Source organism: Aulonocara sp. 'chitande type north' Nkhata Bay, linkage group LG17, assembly GCF_057382095.1.
Source record: "Aulonocara sp. 'chitande type north' Nkhata Bay isolate Kocher_YH1m ecotype deep benthic linkage group LG17, A_spYH_male_GT1.1, whole genome shotgun sequence".
Taxonomy (NCBI): Eukaryota; Metazoa; Chordata; class Actinopteri; order Cichliformes; family Cichlidae; genus Aulonocara; species Aulonocara sp. 'chitande type north' Nkhata Bay.
In genome coordinates, this window is record NC_141360.1 from 861,471 (window position 1) to 883,026 (window position 21,556).

Genomic DNA, 21,556 nt, shown 5'->3' on the forward strand with positions numbered 1-21,556 from the left:
TAAAGCCTCTACTGATCCTAATGATTTGGAGGCTTTGACTCCTAACCATCTGTTGTTGCTTAAGACCAAGCCATTGATACCACCAGGAGTGTTTCAGAAGGGGGACGTGTATGGACGACGTCGATGGAGGCAAGTTCAGTACATGTCTGACCTGTTCTGGAAGCGCTGGGTCAAGGAGTACCTGCCCCAGCTTCAAGAGCGTCAGAAGTGGCAGAGAATCGGACGGAACTTCATTCCTGGGGATGTGGTTATCGTTGTCGATGATTCTGCGCCTCGTAACTCTTGGGTGACTGGAAGGATTGTGGAAGCAATTACTGACAGTAAAGGACTTGTACGTCGGGTTCGTGTTAAGACAAAGACTGGTTGTTTGGACAGGCCGATCACTAAAGTGTGTCTTCTACAGGAAACAGAAGAGTCATGAAAATTGACTTTTTTCAAATATCTATTTGCATTAATGTATATTTATTTATTTGGAATTGAAATTGTATCTTTGAATGTTCGATAAAAGATTGATCATGTTTATCAGTATGTCTCCTACATGGTAAGTATGATGTAATTATTGCTCTAAAATAATTAGGGGCCGGTATGTAGGAGCCATATGAGTTGTTTCCGTCTGACTAAGTGGGTTGGTTTAAATGGACTCACTGTATTGGTGCATGGGTGTGGGGCGTGTCTCATGGGTGTGGTATAAGGTAAATGTGGTTGCACTCACTTGTGCACAGCACCTGATGTGATGAGCAGAAGGTAGGGTGAGCACGAGGCAAAACTTTCTGTTGACCGCAACATATCGCAACATACCGCAATTTGAATGATTTGATATTCTGTGCGTTTGTTTGACAGTTGATCCCATGTGCTGATTTGTAGTTTGGACAGTGGCATGTGTAAATAAAGAAGCAAATGATACAGAAGTGTTCTGTGCGTTAATTGTTGCGCGTCATCGGTGTCCTCATGTTTAGCCTGCCGCGGCCATTGGTTGGAGTAGCCACAACAGTACTATTTAACTGGTCCTTTAACATAATGGGAATTTTTAGCTGAGAGAGCGCTCTACAGATCTGATTTAAAACATATCAACCTGTGCAGGTTTGCACCGCCTTAAGGAAATGAAAAGAGTCTGTTACTGATGAAGGGCATGGAGACATGGTCAGTATAGTGATATGGAATATTTACAGGGGAACAGATATCTCCACATAATCACATAAATCACATCCTCTGAGATTACTAAAGTACTCTGATTCGAAACTCTGCAGGTCTTTTTAGTATTTATAAGAATTTTACAGATTTATGTCATTTATATTGCAGGAGAAGGAAAAGCCAGTTTAATCTAGAAAACAGTTGCTTTGTGGAGGTTGGGCAGCTGCCAAAGCTAACAAACCCTGTAAGGAGTAGATAAGTGTCCTTCTGTTTTCCACAGCAGGTAGATGTCCTTTTCCTGAAGACCACCGGACTGGCAGCAGCATACCAAGGAGAAACAAGGACACGAGAAGCTGGAATTAGGAACACAAATAGAAGAAAGTCACAAAGAAAGATTGCGCAACTTGTGTTTTTTAAATTACATTGTTTCCTCTGCCAAGTATCACTTGTAATTACAGTGGGGCAAAAAAGTATTTAGTCAGCCACTGATTGTGCAAGTTCCCCCACTTAAAATGATGACAGAGGTCAGTAATTTGCACCAGAGGTACACTTCAACTGTGAGAGACAGAATGTGAAAAAAAAATCCATGAATCCACATGGTAGGATTTGTAAAGAATTTATTCGTAAATTAGGGTGGAAAATAAGTATTTGGTCACCTCAAACAAGGAAAATCTCTGGCTCTCACAGACCTGTAACGTCTTCTGTAAGAAGCTTTTCTGTCCCCCACTCGTTACCTGTATGAATGGCACCTGTTTGAACTCATCATCTGTATAAAAGACACCTGTCCACAGCCTCAAACAGTCAGACTCCAAACTCCGCCATGGCCGAGACCAAAGAGCTTTCGAAGGACACCAGGAAAAGTATTGTAGACCTGCACCAGACTGGGAAGAGTGAATCTACAATAGGCAAGCAGCTTGGTGTGAAAAAATCAACTGTGGGAGCAATCATCAGAAAATGGAAGACATACAAGACCACTGATAATCTCCCTCGATCTGGGGCTCCACGCAAGATCTCATCCCGTGGGGTCAAAATGATCATGAGAACGGTGAGCAAAGATCCCAGAACCACACGGGGGGACCTGGTGAATGACCTGCAGAGAGCTGGGACCAAAGTAACAAAGGTCACCATCAGTAACACACTACAACGGCAGGGAATCACATCCCGCAGTGCCAGACGTGTTCCGCTGCTGAAGCCAGTGCATGTCCAGGCCCGTCTGAAGTTTGCCACAGAGCACATGGATGATACAGCAGAGGATTGGGAGAATGTCATGTGGTCAGATGAAACCAAAGTAGAACTTTTTGGTATAAACTCAACTAGAGCTGGGCGATAGAACGATAACGATATGTATCGCGATATAACTTTTACTCGATAGAGAAATTAAACTATCGCGATAGACTTCGCCGCTCTTGTCCTCTTAAAAAAAAAAAAAAAAAAAAAAAAAGGTCAGCCAATCCAAATTAAGTAGCGCAGAGCCGAACCAATCACAGCCGCAGCGTCACGTCGCGTGACTTGTTACGTACAGCACAAGTGCCAAGCAGCACGTGTGTTTGTTTGGGAAGCAGCCAGCGGGTAATGGAGGAAATGAGTGTGCCGACTAGAAAAATCAACCGAGCGTGACCGAAGAGAAAACAGATGATGGTTCCAACGCCGGAGAGATTGTCGAACGGAAGAGCCATAGAAGTTCCGTAGTGTGAAGGTATTTCGGCTATTTCAAGTCTGACAAAAAACAGAGTAGCGTGCACTGTAAATTGTGCCGAAAGCAAGTCTGGAAATACAATAAACTGGTGCATGCGTCACACTGTGCGCCACGTTATTGTTTCGGTGAAATGAATTTCTACAATACTGTTACTGTTAATTCTACTCTCTGCAGTGTTTAAATGCTTACATATACACACAGTTACTGTCCCTCCACACATACAACTCGGTTCTGCTTCTATGCCCCAGCTTTGTTTATTTTTTCCCACCGAGGCTTCTAGACTTCTGATTGGCCAACATTTCTGCACGGTTAGGAATCTAGCGCCACCTGCTGCTTTGGCATGTTCATAGCAGCGTTTTCCTTCATTTCTGCCTTTATGTGTGGACGGGATTATTTTTTAAAACGAAAACGGAAAATCTCCGTTTTCAAAAATACCCGTGTACGCGTGGACGTAGCCTCAGTCTCTGACTGGAAGCGCTAATTCGTCATTCGGCTTTTGTCAGACTAAAGTAACTGTTAAAACTGTTTGAAAAGCTCAGCTATACAACAAGGAGAGATTGAGAATTTCCTTTTAGTTCTCAGTTTATTTGATATTGACAAAAGTTAGTCAGTTTTGTCTGTTCTTCTGTAAAACGAACTAAGATTTATTTTTAGAATTAATATTTTGTTTCTAAGTGGAACTGACAATTTAGTAGTCTGTTTCGTTTGTTCTATTTTGAAACTTAAATGCTTTAGGGGCTGCCTTTTGTGTAGTTTGCAATATTTGCCTTTATTTATCTGAAAAAGTCTCATGTTCCTTAAGTACATCTACCCTGTTGAACTTATTATGGGAAATAAATATTTAAATAAAAACAAGCTGCTGATTATTTCACATTTTACTTGTGAGCAACGGCACATTTAAATCTTACAAATATAGTTATTTGGCTTATATCGTGATAGATATCGTTATCGCCTGAAATGAAAAAAACATATCGTGATATGAAAAAATCTCATATCGCCCAGCTCTCATAGTGTGTTAAAATATTGATATTTCTTTTTATTCAATCATCTTCCTGAAGAGAGAGACCCCTGCACAGCTCAAATGCCAGTTGCAAGAGCTCTAACAGTAGAATCATAAACTGTGCTTCATATAGGTGTTATTTTGGTACTTTACACGTCACACAGTTTCAAACATTGCTTATATGGAAAGTTCCTCTTTTCTGTGTCTTATCTATTAATATGGCTGTGCACTAAAACTTCCTGTTTTTCAGTCTGGCTGAGCATTTAGTTTGTGAGTCAAAAGTGGCCTTGCTCTACAAGCCTTCATTATTAAAGTACATAAAACAATCTAATGAGCAGATACACATTAAAAATATTTCTTTTTCTTAACACAACTCAACAATATACACTCAAGTATCCAGGAGCTGGACTGCTTGGCGGAAGTTGCACAATCTCACTTTTAACACCAAGGTAAGCTTCATCAGCCACAACCATTTGAGGGTGACCAGAGGCAGATACAATCTGTAAGTTCTCTTTTTGTCCAGTGAATTCAGTTGAATCCAACTTTGAAACAATTTTGAAAGAGATAAATATCTTAAATATGTGAGAACAATCAAGGATGTGTCACACCCTTGTGTTGCAATCTTATCTTTTCCCCACTGTGTTTATTTTTATTGAGAGTGTAACCCCTATAGACATGGTTACTAGTATTTTCTTGTTTTTACCTGGTATTATTATTTCCGACACCCCTTGAACACACTTTGATTTTCCGTAGTTCAGTGAATGCAACAAAAGCACGTTGCTGCATTAAGCTAGGCAAAACGGAGCAAGACACCGAGAGCAAATAACAAGCTACACAGTGAGTCTTTTGGTATAAAATAAGTGTTATAAAGTATTTTCAACAGTCTCTAACTTAAAGTTATGTACTTTTCAGAGGCCTTTATGTGTTTTACTCTCGACCAAAACCAGGCAGAGCGTGTATTTGTTTCTTGGGAATTCCGGTGAGTTACTAGAGATGATAAGTATTTTATTTTATTGTCTATTTGATTGGGCATCTTCACAAATGTGCAAAACTAATGCAGGATGCACTTCTCTTTTAGCCATAAATGTTGTCCAGTGCCTTTTCTGCACTTTGTCATTTCAGTTATAGGTTAATACATGTAAATAAGTTATTTAAAACTAGTTACGTTACAAACATTTCATGATGTGATTACATATGCCTTAAAAAGGGGTATTTAAATACAATTGATTGTAATGCTGTAAAGCAATACAAATGGAATTCATAGAGACAGAACAATGTTAAAACGACAGTGTACTTGATTTTGAAAACTTTATGAGATCTCATTTTATTTAGAAAAACTGTTAAGAACTATTTTGTTTATTGCTCTGTACTGTATGTGCAGACTGGTTTTTTGTGATCCTGGATCTGAAGTGGTTCTGGATATGGATGGCGAGCCAGACCCTGTGAAAACTCTTGGCGAATCCAAAAGCAGTGTGGCCAGCTGTTCTGGATGCAGGAGCAGAGCTACAGTCTGAATTACTTCGAATCGCAGGATTTCAGATAAGCAAGAGCAAAAACTGCTTACTTCATACGGATTGTTTCTCTGGGAAACTATTGAACTCCCAATATCCTGCTCATCAGGAGTCAGGTCTAAAGAGACTACTTATTTTATTTTATTTTGTTGTTATTTTCAAAAGAGCGCTCTTCTCTGTTGATCTTCTGTTAATTTTCTATGCTGTTTACATTGGATTATTGCACCACTGTAACATTGTAATAAATCTGCCGGCTGTTCAACACTCAATTCTCTCAAATTTATTTTACTCCTCTCGAATCTAGTCTATAAGTTTAACCCTACTATACTAAGCAGGTGTTACATAAAAGTGGCGAGCCAGCCAGGAGGAGTTTGGCTATTTAATGCCTTTAATCCAATCATTGGCACACAGTTGGCAGTTTTATGACAATTTTTGCACATTTTTCCACTGAAGTAACATGGATGTCATTGAACGTGAACGTATCAAGGTACCAAATGCTGTACTAATCAGTGGGTTTTCTGGTACAGAGACTGATGAAGAAGTTGTTAAGTTTTTGCAACACTATGGTTCTATTGCACGAACAGTGAAAATTGCTAGTTCTGACCCTGACTTTAAAGATACAGTTATAGTTGAGTTTGAGTATGGCACAGCCATTGAGTCGATTCAGGGTGAACTACCCTGTCACAGAACAACATCTGACCCAAATGTAGTTCACAGCATCCAACTCTTATCCCCAATTTACAGTGCTAAGCTAACGGCTAGTACTACAGAGTCTTACCTTTCTAATTTAAAGGGTATTGCTAAGGTGAGTGGGGTAGATTATGAGAAAATGCTACTTAATGAACTTAACAAACTTCAGGCCTCTGCTGGGGAAAGGGAGGGTACAGCCCCCTCTAAGGTCATTTCAGTAGATGACCCAGTCCCTTTAATACCTGGTTCTGTTTGAGACGACCAAGCAGTGAAACTATCCCACCCACTCTGACCACTGACACCATCAATCCTTCCCTTACTGACAGACCAGCTCCTATTTTGAACCCTGAACACTTGACCACACCTGAAGTCCAGAGGGTCATTGTGGAGCACATTGTCAAAAGTACTGATATGTCCCAATCCTATCCAAGCTCTGTAAAATTCAGGTCCTTTTCTGGAAAAACTCCATGCCCTAATACGGAGGTTGACTATGACACTTGGCGAAGTCATGTTGAGTTTTATCTTGCAGATTCTTCTGTTCCTGAAAGACAAGTAGTACGGAAGATCATTGACAGCCTCTTACCGCCAGCTGCAAACATTGTTAAACAATTGGGTCCCTTGTCCAGCCCCAAAGACTTTTTGAGCTTGCTTGATTCTGCATATGGAACTGTAGATGACGTTGATGAGCTGTTCGCAAAATTCTTGAGTACAAACCAAAATGCTGGCGAAAAACCTTCAGCCTATGTGCACAGGCTGCAGACTACCCTTGACAAAGTTGTAAAAGGGGGAGGAGTCCCAGTTAGTGATTTCGATCGGCAGCTTTTGAAGCAGTTCTGTAGGGGATGCTGGGATGATAACCTAATCGCTAGCCTCCATCTAGAGCAAAAGAAATCCAGTCCACCCTCCTTTTCTGAGCTGCTTTTACTCTTGCGAACAGAGGAAGATAAGCAGGCAGTCAAGTCAACTCGCATGAGGCAGCACTTGGGAATTTCAAAAGTAAAGGTGCAGTCCAATCCTTTAAATGTTTATCCAAACACTGAGTTTCAAGCTGCTGCTGCTGCTGACAGCTCCGCTCAAGCATCTGCCAAGAAACTGCAAAAGCAAATTGCTCAGCTGCAAGAACAGTTAAGTTCCTTAAAAGCTTCAATGGAAACCATGGTTGCAAAGAAACCTCAGGCAAAGTTCCCAAAAGCTGTAAAGAAACAGCAGCTAAAGGAGGCACAAACACAGAACTCTCCGTTGAAAAATGAAGGCTTTGGCAAAAACAAAAAGCCTCGCCCATGGTTCTGCTTTAACTGTGGCGAGGATGGCCATATAGCTCCCTCTTGTGACAATGAGCCGAATCCCAGTACTGTTGAAGCCAAGCGGAAAGAGCTAAGGGTAAAACAAAAAGCTTGGGAAGACCAATGTGACTCTGATTTAAACTAGTTCCTGTTTCAGTTGAGGGACAAACTGGAACTAGAAGCGACAAAAGTCCCACTCAAAACCGCCCAACAAAAAAGTGTTGTGCACAAACAAGTATGCGTCATTCCAGCTTTCCAAAGGGCTTAATTGGCAAGAAGTGCACAGCTAATGTCAACATAGCTGGAGTGAGTTGCAATTCTTTGTTAGACTCTGGGTCGCAAGTAACGACTATTTCACACTCATTTTACCAGAGACATTTGTCTGATCTTCCCATCCAGCCAATCAGTGACTTAGATGTTGAGGGTGCAAATGGACAAGTTGTACCTTATCTAGGGTATGTAGAAGTTCCAATTGGCTTTCCAAAGGAGTTTGTTGAGTCTGAGCCCCAAATTTCTACATTAGCTCTCATTGTCCCTGATTTACGTTCCAGCACAGACTTACCAGTTTTAATTGGTACAAATGCCCTTGATGTTTTATATGAGGAACACTGTAGGGATACTCCTATTTCATCAGCTGTCTATGGCTATAGTCAGATTTTAAAAATCCTTGAACATAGACATGAAACAAAAAGCACAGGAAAGCTTGGACTAATGACACTGAAGGGCAACACACCTTACGTAATACCAGCTCATGAAAGGGTTTGCCTAGAGAGTTACGCCCACCTAAATTCACCAACCACTGACAGATGGGCAGTTGTAGAGCAGCCAACTTCCTCAGCCCTTCCGGGAGGAATCTTTGTCGATTGCTGCCTTATCACAGTGCCACGTCAAAGTCCTTACAAGCATCCTATTTGGATCAGAAACGAAACCGATCATGACATCATCCTTCCTGGCAACTGCGTTCTTGCTGAACTACACATTGCAGACCAAGTCCTTGAAACTCAAACCACGTCGAGTGCAAACTCTGCAGGCTGTTGCAGCCTGTCTGCAGACTCATGTTCATTACCCAGTGACCAGTTGACCTTTGATTTTGGCGATTCACCTCTGCCCAAGGAATGGGAAAGTCGGGTCACGCAGAGTCTTAGTGCCTACCGTGACGTTTTTGCATGCCACGATCTCGACTTTGGCCATGCCACTAAAGTTAAGCATAAGATCAAGCTTAAAGACGAAATGCCTATAAAACAGAGATCGCGGCCCATTCATCCAAATGACTACGAAGCAGTCAGGAAACACCTTAAAATGCTTCTCGATGCTGGGGTAATAAGACAGTCAGAATCTCCCTTCTCATTCCCCATCGTTGTAGTCAAGAAAAAGAATGGTGAGGTACGCCTCTGTGTGGATTACCGCAAGCTTAATGTGCAAACGGTAAAAGATGCTTACGCGTTGCCAAACCTCGAAGAGACCTTCTCCGCCCTATCTGGTTCAAACTGGTTTTCTGTCATGGACTTGAAGTCAGGCTATTACCAGATAGAGATGGAGGAGGAGGATAAAGCCAAAACAGCCTTCGTATGCCCACTGGGGTTTTATGAGTTCAATCGAATGCCCCAAGGCATCACAAATGCTCCCAGCACCTTTCAGAGGTTAATGGAGAGGTGTATGGGAGACATTAATCTCAAGGAGGTACTCGTCTTCCTAGACGATTTGATTGTTTTCTCAGACTCCCTCGAGCAACATGAACAGAGGCTAAAGCATGTTTTGGACCGTCTTCGTGAATATGGCTTAAAGTTGTCCCCGAAAAAATGTCGCTTTTTCCAGACATCAGTTAAATATTTGGGCCATATTGTCTCCAAAAAGGGTGTGCAGACTGATCCTGAAAAGGTTGCTGCTATCAAGACCTGGCCAGTGCCACAAAACTTGAAACAGCTGAAGTCATTTTTAGGGTTCACAGGCTATTATCGTCGATTTGTTAAGGACTATTCAAAGATAGTCCGGCCCTTAAACGATCTCACATGTGGCTATCCACCTCTCAGAAAAGGCCAGAAACAAACAGGCACTTCTAAATATCTCAATCCTCGAGAACCCTTTGCAGACAGATGGACACCTGTTTGTCAGTCAGCCTTTGAATGCATTAAGGAGAAGTTAACATCATCCCCTGTATTGGGGTTTGCAGATCCAAAGCTCCAATATGCTCTGCACACTGACGCTAGTACCACGGGCCTGGGTGCCGCTCTTTATCAGGAGCAGGATGGTAAAATGCGCGTCATTGCCTATGCTAGTAGGGGATTGACACCAAGCGAGACCAGATATCCAGCTCATAAGCTAGAATTTCTAGCTCTGAAATGGTCCATTGTCGAAAAATTCCATGATTACCTTTACGGTAACGAGTTCATCGTTGTAACGGATAACAACCCGCTTACATATATTCTGACCACGGCAAAACTTGACGCAGCGAGTTATCGCTGGTTAGCAGCGTTGTCTACCTTCAACTTCCAAATCAAATACAGAGCTGCGATTCAATCGCACCCTGCTTGGTATGCTGGGCACTCTGAAGGATGAGCAAAAGATTCATTGGCGTGATTTTGTCAAGCCTCTTACCCACGCCTACAACTGTTCAAAGAGTGAGGTTACCGGGTTTAGCCCTTACGAGCTAATGTTTGGTCGAAAACCCAAGCTACCAGTCGACCTTGCCTTTGGGTTGCCAGTTACAGGGGACTCACCAACATCCCATTCCCAGTATGTGCGCAATCTGAAAGCTAGGCTTGAGGAAAGTTACCAGATTGCACTCGAAAACTCCAAGAGAGTTGCTGAGCGAAACAAGAACAGGTTTGATAAAAAAGTCAGAGAGTCCACACTTCAAGCTGGGGACAGAGTCTTAGTCAAGAACGTTCGTTTGCGCAGTAAACACAAACTTGGCGATAAATGGGAACACATGGTGTACCGTGTTGTTAAGAAACTGGAAAATGTTCCTGTGTATGTGGTCCAACCGGAGAAGGGTGGTGGTCCGAGCAGGACTCTTCATCGAGACCTTTTACTTGCATGTGGTGATCTCTCAGACATTGAGGATGAGGTTGAGACAAAGCCCAAACCTCCACGTCGACCTAAGACTCGGCAGAGCCCTTCTGAACCTAAAGATACAGAAATGTCAGAGTCTGAGGAGGAGTATGAATGCATTTCAAGTCATCCCTCAATCCAAACCAAGACGGTTATCAGAATTTGTGACCAAACTCAAAACCATTCCCATGTGCAAAATGAGACAAGCTCCGAAATTCAAAATGATCCATGTACACTCAAAAGTGACAACTCTTTGCTTCAACCAATAGAGACAATCTCGGACGAGAATGACCATGGACAGGGAAATCAAACTGAACCTGAATTGCTGAATGAGGAATCTCACTCCAACATCATGGGAGAGAATCATATTGTCCAAGTTCAAGGAGAACCAGATGTTGAGATAGAAAACATAGAGCAGAGTGAAAATATCACTGACCAACATGCTGAACAAACACCTGAAATAACTCCTGAAACACCTCAAGTGAGAAAATCTGAGAGATTAAAGCGACCCCCAGGACGGTTTCATTATCCCCAGTTGGGTCAACCCCTTATATCCTTTGCACAACGATTTCTGGATAACTTTAACCAAGCTCTTGAGTCGTTTAGTAGCTATGAAAACACTCAAATCTATGATGTTTAGATACATTTTAAGTACATGAAGGCACTCATGTTTATTCAAAGGGGGAGGGTGTAACCCCTATAGACATGGTTACTAGTATTTTCTTGTTTTTACCTGGTATTATTATTTCCGACACCCCTTGAACACACTTTGATTTTCCGTAGTTCAGTGAATGCAACAAAAGCACGTTGCTGCATTAAGCTAGGCAAAACGGAGCAAGACACCGAGAGCAAATAACAAGCTACACAGTGAGTCTTTTGGTATAAAATAAGTGTTATAAAGTATTTTCAACAGTCTCTAACTTAAAGTTATGTACTTTTCAGAGGCCTTTATGTGTTTTACTCTCGACCAAAACCAGGCAGAGCGTGTATTTGTTTCTTGGGAATTCCGGTGAGTTACTAGAGATGATAAGTTAGCAGGAAAACTTATGCTAATTTTACATGTGGTAAACACTGCAACAGTGCGAATTCCGTATTGTCTAAAAAAAGCTAAAACCAGTCGGAGTACTTGAATCGTGTGTGAAATGGAATGTCGTATTTTATTTTATTGTCTATTTGATTGGGCATCTTCACAAATGTGCAAAACTAATGCAGGATGCACTTCTCTTTTAGCCATAAATGTTGTCCAGTGCCTTTTCTGCACTTTGTCATTTCAGTTATAGGTTAATACATGTAAATAAGTTATTTAAAACTAGTTACGTTACAAACATTTCATGATGTGATTACATATGCCTTAAAAAGGGGTATTTAAATACAATTGATTGTAATGCTGTAAAGCAATACAAATGGAATTCATAGAGACAGAACAATGTTAAAACGACAGTGTACTTGATTTTGAAAACTTTATGAGATCTCATTTTATTTAGAAAAACTGTTAAGAACTATTTTGTTTATTGCTCTGTACTGTATGTGCAGACTGGTTTTTTGTGATCCTGGATCTGAAGTGGTTCTGGATATGGATGGCGAGCCAGACCCTGTGAAAACTCTTGGCGAATCCAAAAGCAGTGTGGCCAGCTGTTCTGGATGCAGGAGTAGAGCTACAGTCTGAATTACTTCGAATCGCAGGATTTCAGATAAGCAAGAGCAAAAACTGCTTACTTCATACGGATTGTTTCTCTGGGAAACTATTGAACTCCCAATATCCTGCTCATCAGGAGTCAGGTCTGAAGAGACTACTTATTTTATTTTATTTTGTTGTTATTTTCAAAAGAGCGCTCTTCTCTGTTGATCTTCTGTTAATTTTCTATGCTGTTTACATTGGATTATTGCACCACTGTAACATTGTAATAAATCTGCCGGCTGTTCAACACTCAATTCTCTCAAATTTATTTTACTCCTCTCGAATCTAGTCTATAAGTTTAACCCTACTATACTAAGCAGGTGTTACAAGAGCTTTGACATTCTTCAAACTAAATGACATGTCAGGTACAAACGAGGATGTTCTGTGAGCATCCTCATTCCAAGAACATTCAAAATTGTGAAAATAACCTCATTCTTAGAGTTTCTGTCCATTGCGATTCTCATGATTCTACGTAAGTAATCGGAGCCCTGCAGCTTCAAGCAACTGCGTGCGCTCCCTTGGACGGCAATCACTTTTTGGCAGACAATCACTTTTTTTGGCACAACACCAGAAAAGTGCCAACAGGTGGAACCACTGCATGTGCGCGCGCGCATGTGCTTGACTCGGGGTGAAACATCTGCCTCCTCAAACACAAAGTACACTGTCTCCTCCTCTGTTCCACAGGTGGAGGAGGGCTCCAGGTGTCTCAACAGATTTATTGAGTCAGAAAAAGCTTGTCTTCCTGCTTTCTGGGTGTCTGCAGGTGTGTGCAGGTAAAGGCAGGGACTTTGCACGAGACAGCGCTCCCACAGCTCCAGAGCAGCGGGCGAATCACTGTTGCTTTGTGTAAGTGAAACACAACAGGTGAGGACTGTTATTGTTGTTCGAATGATTGAAAGACGGAGTTTTTCTACACTCCTCACGAGCCTCTGTTCACCGGATGGTCAGTCTCACATCTTAAATTCCTCCACAGTAGAGAAATTCTCTAAAGCTTTTTATTTATTTTTATCTGCTTATAACGGTGTTCATTTCTTAACACATCTTTTTAATAATCATTGTCTTTCCATGTTACATGAAATCCGTCCGGTTAAAATGAGACTAGCTTCTGCTTCCAAGTCCTTACCTTGGCTAAATGGCAGTATTCACTGCTTAAAATGTGACTTTCGTAAAGCTAAAATTCATTTAAATGTTCATCCCTTTTACGGAAGGGATCTTTTAATTTCTTTAATAATGTAATTAGGCTATGCTCACTCTGCAGGTGAAAGCACATCTAATCTGACTTTTTTGACCCTATGCGACCCATATCCAATCGTGGTATGACAGTTTGAACAGCACAAATTTGATATTTTCAAATCCGGCCTAGGTCTCGTTCGTATGTGGTACTGAATCTGATACATATCTGATGTTTTAGAAAGCGACTGCTGTTTGAATGGTCATGTCGCATTAAATCCGTCTTTTACGTTACTGACATAAGACAGGCGCCAATTATCAGCGCCGTCCAATCCCACCACTCCTGGTTCCGACTCCGTGTCCATATATACTTGTGATATGTTGGTCACGAACAAAATGGCTCTTAGAGCCGGATCTTTGAAGTGAACGACAGCATCCGACTACTTATTTGGAGCCGTCTTTCTTTTTTTCTTTCTCTCACCCTCTCTCTCTCACTTTTTTTCCCATGCCACACGTGAGCCTTGTGTTTGTGCTGAGCAGAGGGGGGAGGGGCGTAAATACAGCCTTATGTTTGCCGAGCAGAGGGGGGAGGGGCGGTAGTAGGTAAGTTGCCAACCAAGAAGACGAAGAAGCTGTGAGCCAGGAGGGAGGGGGTGTGTGAGTGAGTGATTAGTTTATGCTACACTTCAGCACAAGAGGGAGGGAGTTAGTGAGTCCTGAGTAATTCATTCGTGCTACGATTCAGCACAGGAAGGGAGGGGGTTAGTCAGTCCTGAGTGATTCGTTGGTGCTATGATTCAGCACAGGAAGGGAGGGAGTGAGTAGCTCAAATGTGCTGTTAGCATGTTAGCAGAGCGATGCTACTCTGAACTGAGGAGCTATTGTCTTGATGTGAGCTTCTACTCAGGGTTTTTTTCTTCCAGTTCAGAGCAGAAATGTTTCTGTTAAGATACTGGATGTTGTGTTTTTCTCCACAATTTTAATTTTAAGCTAGATATATTTCTAATATTGAAATAGTTTGCTAACAGCAACAGGGATGAGTCAGTGAGTCATTTGGGCTTGTGAATCATGATTCATTTGAGTATTGAACGATTCGTTCATGATTTGCAAATCACTAGGTTGTAGTTACACTCACAGTAGCACTAGAACAGAGCAGGAGGGAAAGATCCACATATGAGGACATTTGTTTTAAATTTCAATAGAACAGTGGCAGTATAATGTCCTCGTAAGTGGATATCTGGCTCCTTGTAGAGCGAAATTTAGTATTTTGGTCTATACAACCCGAAATGTGATGTCCACATATGTGGACGCCAGATCCTAGGAGGTTAAAGAGCAGATGTAATGCTAATAATCCTATTTGACACCATTAGTGATATTATTACTCCTGCTCCACCTGCTGCCCCTATTTCTTCAAATGAAGACTGTGAAAATTTCCTTTCTTTCTTTCTAGAAAAATCAGTAATGTAAGAAAAATTTTCCCCATCAGCATCTGCATTGTCAGTTCCTACTCCAGCTCGGCCTGTTATTTTAGAAAGTTTTTCACCTGTTTCACAACCCGAGCTGGTAAAATTAGTTAATGCAATGAAAGCATCCTCCTGTTCACTTGACATTTTACCGGCATCGTTATTCAAAAATGTGTTCCAGTCTATTGGTCCCTGTGTGCTTGCCATAATTAACACTACAATTAACCCTGGTGTCTGGTAAAGTTCATGCTTATTTTTAAAATGCTGCCATACAGCCTCTTTAAAAAAAAAAAAAGTTAGACTCTTCTCTTACTAGCAGTTGCAGACCAATCTCAAAACTACCGTTTATTGCTAAGATTGTAGAAAGGGTTGTGGCTAAGCACCTCACAGCAGTTTTAGACAAACACAGCATTCTGCACATGTTTCAGTCTGGCTTTCGTAGAACCCATTCTATTGAAACAGCCCTTCTTAGTCACCAGTGACACTTTGATGAAAAACGATGCAGGAAAATGTTCTGTTCTGCTGATGTTGGACCTCGCGTCAGGCTTTTGATATGGTTGACCACCACATTCTGCTTGAAAGGCTGAAGTATGGGTTCGGTGTATCTGGATCTGCCTTAGACTGGTTCTCGTCATTTTTGTATGAACAACATTTTTCTGTGGCTGTTTCTAAGTACAGGTCATCTTCCACTTCCCTCACCTATGGTGTGCCACAAGGTTCTGTATCTGGGCGCTTATTTGAGTCCCTTTGAGGACGTTGGCTACCACTGCTATGCAGATGACATCCAGTTATACATTTCTTTTAAGTCCCAAGATGTTTATAAGCTGCAGATTCTGAATGAGTGCTTAGACTAGGGGAGGGCAATATGGCCAAAAATATTTATCACGATATATATTCAGAAACTTACAATAACGATATAACCGAAGATAAAATTGACATGGTAAATGGCCTGCATTTGTATAGCGCTTTACTTAGTCCCTATGGACCCCAAAGCGCTTTACACTACATTCAGTCATCCACCCATCCACGATGGCAAGCTACATTGTAGCCACAGGTGCCCTGGGGCGCACTGACAGAGGCGAGGCTGCCGGACACTGGCGCCACCGGGCCCTCTGACCACCACCAGTAGGCAACGGGTGACCGAGACTGTTGGAGTTGGGGCTCGAACCGGCAACCTTCCGATTACAAGACGAACTGCCAACTTTTGAGCCTCTTTGTGGGCTCTCATGAGACAAAATACTTCACAACTCCACAACTTTATTAGTGCAACAAAAAAAAACCCATCAATGTATTTTCACTTAAACAAGCAGTTGTTTTTTATGTGCACTAAAGCTATATAAAAGTTTAACAGCGCAGATGCATCTTTGTGAAACCTTTCTCTTTCCACACTCTGAATGGACATCAAATCCCTGGCTAAACAATGCGTCACTGCAGAAAAGTCAAAAATAGTGAGATATCTTGCAGAGGGATGCAGCAGTCTCAAAATTGCAAAGCTTCTGAAGCGTGATCATCGAACAATCAAGCGTTTCATTCAAAATAGTCAACAGGGTCGCAAGAAGCGTGTGGAAAAACCAAGGCGCAAAATAACTGCCCATGAACTGAGAAAAGTCAAGCGTGCAGCTGCCAAGATGCCACTTGCCACCAGTTTGGCCATATTTCAGAGCTGCAACATCACTGGAGTGCCCAAAAGCACAAGGTGTGCAATACTCAGAGACATGGCCAAGGTAAGAAAGGCTGAAAGACGACCACCACTGAACAAGACACACAAGCTGAAACGTCAAGACTGGGCCAAGAAATATCTCAAGACTGGTTTTTCTAAGGTTTTATGGACTGATGAAATGAGAGTGAGTCTTGATGGGCCAGATGGATGGGCCCGTGGCTGGATTGGTAAAGGGCAGAGAGCTCCAGTCCCACTCAGACGCCAGCAAGGTGGAGGTGGAGTACTGGTTTGGGCTGGTATCATCAAAGATGAGCTTGTGGGGCCTTTTCGGGTTGAGGATGGAGTCAAGCTCAACTCCCAGTCCTACTGCCAGTTTCTGGAAGACACCTTCTTCAAGCAGTGGTACAGGAAGAAGTCTGCATCCTTCAAGAAAAACATGATTTTCATGCAGGACAATGCTCCATCACACGCGTCCAAGTACTCCACAGCGTGGCTGCAAGAAAGGGTATAAAAGAAGAAAAACTAATGACATGGCCTCCTTGTTCACCTGATCTGAACCCCATTGAGAACCTGTGGTCCATCATCAAATGTGAGATTTACAAGGAGGGAAAACAGTACACCTCTCTGAACAGTGTCTGGGAGGCTGTGGTTGCTGCTGCACGCAATGTCATTCAAACTAAATGACATGTCAGGTACAAACGAGGATGTTCTGTGAGCATCCTCATTCCAAGAACATTCCAAATTGTGAAAATAACCTCATACTTAGAGTTTCTGTCCATTGCGATTCTCATGATTCTACGTAAGTAATCTGAGCCCTGCAGCTTCAAGCAACTGCATGCGCTCCCTTGGACGGCAATCACTTTATTAAATCCTGATTCTTTTTTCCCCATGATAGAACAGAGAAAACGGACTCATAGTGTGTTAAAATATTGATATTTCTTTTTATTCAATCATCTTCCTGAAGAGAGAGACCCCTGCACAGCTCAAATGCCAGTTGCAAGAGCTCTAACAGTAGAATCATAAACTGTGCTTCATATAGGTGTTATTTTGGTACTTTACACGTCACACAGTTTCAAACATTGCTTATATGGAAAGTTCCTCTTTTCTGTGTCTTATCTATTAATATGGCTGTGCACTAAAACTTCCTGTTTTTCAGTCTGGCTGAGCACTTAGTTTGTGAGTCAAAAGTGGCCTTGCTCTACAAGCCTTCATTATTAAAGTACATAAAACAATCTAATGAGCAGATACACATTAAAAATATTTCTTTTTCTTAACACAACTCAACAATATACACTCAAGTATCCAGGAGCTGGACTGCTTGGCGGAAGTTGCACAATCTCACTTTTAACACCAAGGTAAGCTTCATCAGCCACAACCATTTGAGGGTGACCAGAGGCAGATACAATCTGTAAGTTCTCTTTTTGTCCAGTGAATTCAGTTGAATCCAACTTTGAAACAATTTTGAAAGAGATAAATATCTTAAATATGTGAAAACAATCAAGGATGTGTCACACCGTTGTGTTGCAATCTTATCTTTTCCCCACTGTGTTTATTTTTATTGAGAGCTTTGACATTCTTCAAACTAAATGACATGTCAGGTACAAACGAGGATGTTCTGTGAGCATCCTCATTCCAAGAACATTCAAAATTGTGAAAATAACCTCATTCTTAGAGTTTCTGTCCATTGCGATTCTCATGATTCTACGTAAGTAATCGGAGCCCTGCAGCTTCAAGCAACTGCGTGCGCTCCCTTGGACGGCAATCACTTTTTGGCAGACAATCACTTTTTTTGGCACAACACCAGAAAAGTGCCAACAGGTGGAACCACTGCATGTGCGCGCGCGCATGTGCTTGACTCGGGGTGAAACATCTGCCTCCTCAAACACAAAGTACACTGTCTCCTCCTCTGTTCCACAGGTGGAGGAGGGCTCCAGGTGTCTCAACAGATTTATTGAGTCAGAAAAAGCTTGTCTTCCTGCTTTCTGGGTGTCTGCAGGTGTGTGCAGGTAAAGGCAGGGACTTTGCACGAGACAGCGCTCCCACAGCTCCAGAGCAGCGGGCGAATCACTGTTGCTTTGTGTAAGTGAAACACAACAGGTGAGGACTGTTATTGTTGTTCGAATGATTGAAAGACGGAGTTTTTCTACACTCCTCACGAGCCTCTGTTCACCGGATGGTCAGTCTCACATCTTAAATTCCTCCACAGTAGAGAAATTCTCTAAAGCTTTTTATTTATTTTTATCTGCTTATAACGGTGTTCATTTCTTAACACATCTTTTTAATAATCATTGTCTTTCCATGTTACATGAAATCCGTCCGGTTAAAATGAGACTAGCTTCTGCTTCCAAGTCCTTACCTTGGCTAAATGGCAGTATTCACTGCTTAAAATGTGACTTTCGTAAAGCTAAAATTCATTTAAATGTTCATCCCTTTTACGGAAGGGATCTTTTAATTTCTTTAATAATGTAATTAGGCTATGCTCACTCTGCAGGTGAAAGCACATCTAATCTGACTTTTTTGACCCTATGCGACCCATATCCAATCGTGGTATGACAGTTTGAACAGCACAAATTTGATATTTTCAAATCCGGCCTAGGTCTCGTTCGTATGTGGTACTGAATCTGATACATATCTGATGTTTTAGAAAGCGACTGCTGTTTGAATGGTCATGTCGCATTAAATCCGTCTTTTACGTTACTGACATAAGACAGGCGCCAATTATCAGCGCCGTCCAATCCCACCACTCCTGGTTCCGACTCCGTGTCCATATATACTTGTGATATGTTGGTCACGAACAAAATGGCTCTTAGAGCCGGATCTTTGAAGTGAACGACAGCATCCGACTACTTATTTGGAGCCGTCTTTCTTTTTTTCTTTCTCTCACCCTCTCTCTCTCACTTTTTTTCCCATGCCACACGTGAGCCTTGTGTTTGTGCTGAGCAGAGGGGGGAGGGGCGTAAATACAGCCTTATGTTTGCCGAGCAGAGGGGGGAGGGGCGGTAGTAGGTAAGTTGCCAACCAAGAAGACGAAGAAGCTGTGAGCCAGGAGGGAGGGGGTGTGTGAGTGAGTGATTAGTTTATGCTACACTTCAGCACAAGAGGGAGGGAGTTAGTGAGTCCTGAGTAATTCATTCGTGCTACGATTCAGCACAGGAAGGGAGGGGGTTAGTCAGTCCTGAGTGATTCGTTGGTGCTATGATTCAGCACAGGAAGGGAGGGAGTGAGTAGCTCAAATGTGCTGTTAGCATGTTAGCAGAGCGATGCTACTCTGAACTGAGGAGCTATTGTCTTGATGTGAGCTTCTACTCAGGGTTTTTTTCTTCCAGTTCAGAGCAGAAATGTTTCTGTTAAGATACTGGATGTTGTGTTTTTCTCCACAATTTTAATTTTAAGCTAGATATATTTCTAATATTGAAATAGTTTGCTAACAGCAACAGGGATGAGTCAGTGAGTCATTTGGGCTTGTGAATCATGATTCATTTGAGTATTGAACGATTCGTTCATGATTTGCAAATCACTAGGTTGTAGTTACACTCACAGTAGCACTAGAACAGAGCAGGAGGGAAAGATCCACATATGAGGACATTTGTTTTAAATTTCAATAGAACAGTGGCAGTATAATGTCCTCGTAAGTGGATATCTGGCTCCTTGTAGAGCGAAATTTAGTATTTTGGTCTATACAACCCGAAATGTGATGTCCACATATGTGGACGCCAGATCCTAGGAGGTTAAAGAGCAGATGTAATGCTAATAATCCTATTTGACACCATTAGTGATATTATTACTCCTGCTCCACCTGCTGCCCCTATTTCTTCAAATGAAGACTGTGAAAATTTCCTTTCTTTCTTTCTAGAAAAATCAGTAATGTAAGAAAAATTTTCCCCATCAGCATCTGCATTGTCAGTTCCTACTCCAGCTCGGCCTGTTATTTTAGAAAGTTTTTCACCTGTTTCACAACCCGAGCTGGTAAAATTAGTTAATGCAATGAAAGCATCCTCCTGTTCACTTGACATTTTACCGGCATCGTTATTCAAAAATGTGTTCCAGTCTATTGGTCCCTGTGTGCTTGCCATAATTAACACTACAATTAACCCTGGTGTCTGGTAAAGTTCATGCTTATTTTTAAAATGCTGCCATACAGCCTCTTTAAAAAAAAAAAAAGTTAGACTCTTCTCTTACTAGCAGTTGCAGACCAATCTCAAAACTACCGTTTATTGCTAAGATTGTAGAAAGGGTTGTGGCTAAGCACCTCACAGCAGTTTTAGACAAACACAGCATTCTGCACATGTTTCAGTCTGGCTTTCGTAGAACCCATTCTATTGAAACAGCCCTTCTTAGTCACCAGTGACACTTTGATGAAAAACGATGCAGGAAAATGTTCTGTTCTGCTGATGTTGGACCTCGCGTCAGGCTTTTGATATGGTTGACCACCACATTCTGCTTGAAAGGCTGAAGTATGGGTTCGGTGTATCTGGATCTGCCTTAGACTGGTTCTCGTCATTTTTGTATGAACAACATTTTTCTGTGGCTGTTTCTAAGTACAGGTCATCTTCCACTTCCCTCACCTATGGTGTGCCACAAGGTTCTGTATCTGGGCGCTTATTTGAGTCCCTTTGAGGACGTTGGCTACCACTGCTATGCAGATGACATCCAGTTATACATTTCTTTTAAGTCCCAAGATGTTTATAAGCTGCAGATTCTGAATGAGTGCTTAGACTAGGGGAGGGCAATATGGCCAAAAATATTTATCACGATATATATTCAGAAACTTACAATAACGATATAACCGAAGATAAAATTGACATGGTAAATGGCCTGCATTTGTATAGCGCTTTACTTAGTCCCTATGGACCCCAAAGCGCTTTACACTACATTCAGTCATCCACCCATCCACGATGGCAAGCTACATTGTAGCCACAGGTGCCCTGGGGCGCACTGACAGAGGCGAGGCTGCCGGACACTGGCGCCACCGGGCCCTCTGACCACCACCAGTAGGCAACGGGTGACCGAGACTGTTGGAGTTGGGGCTCGAACCGGCAACCTTCCGATTACAAGACGAACTGCCAACTTTTGAGCCTCTTTGTGGGCTCTCATGAGACAAAATACTTCACAACTCCACAACTTTATTAGTGCAACAAAAAAAAACCCATCAATGTATTTTCACTTAAACAAGCAGTTGTTTTTTATGTGCACTAAAGCTATATAAAAATTTAACAGCGCAGA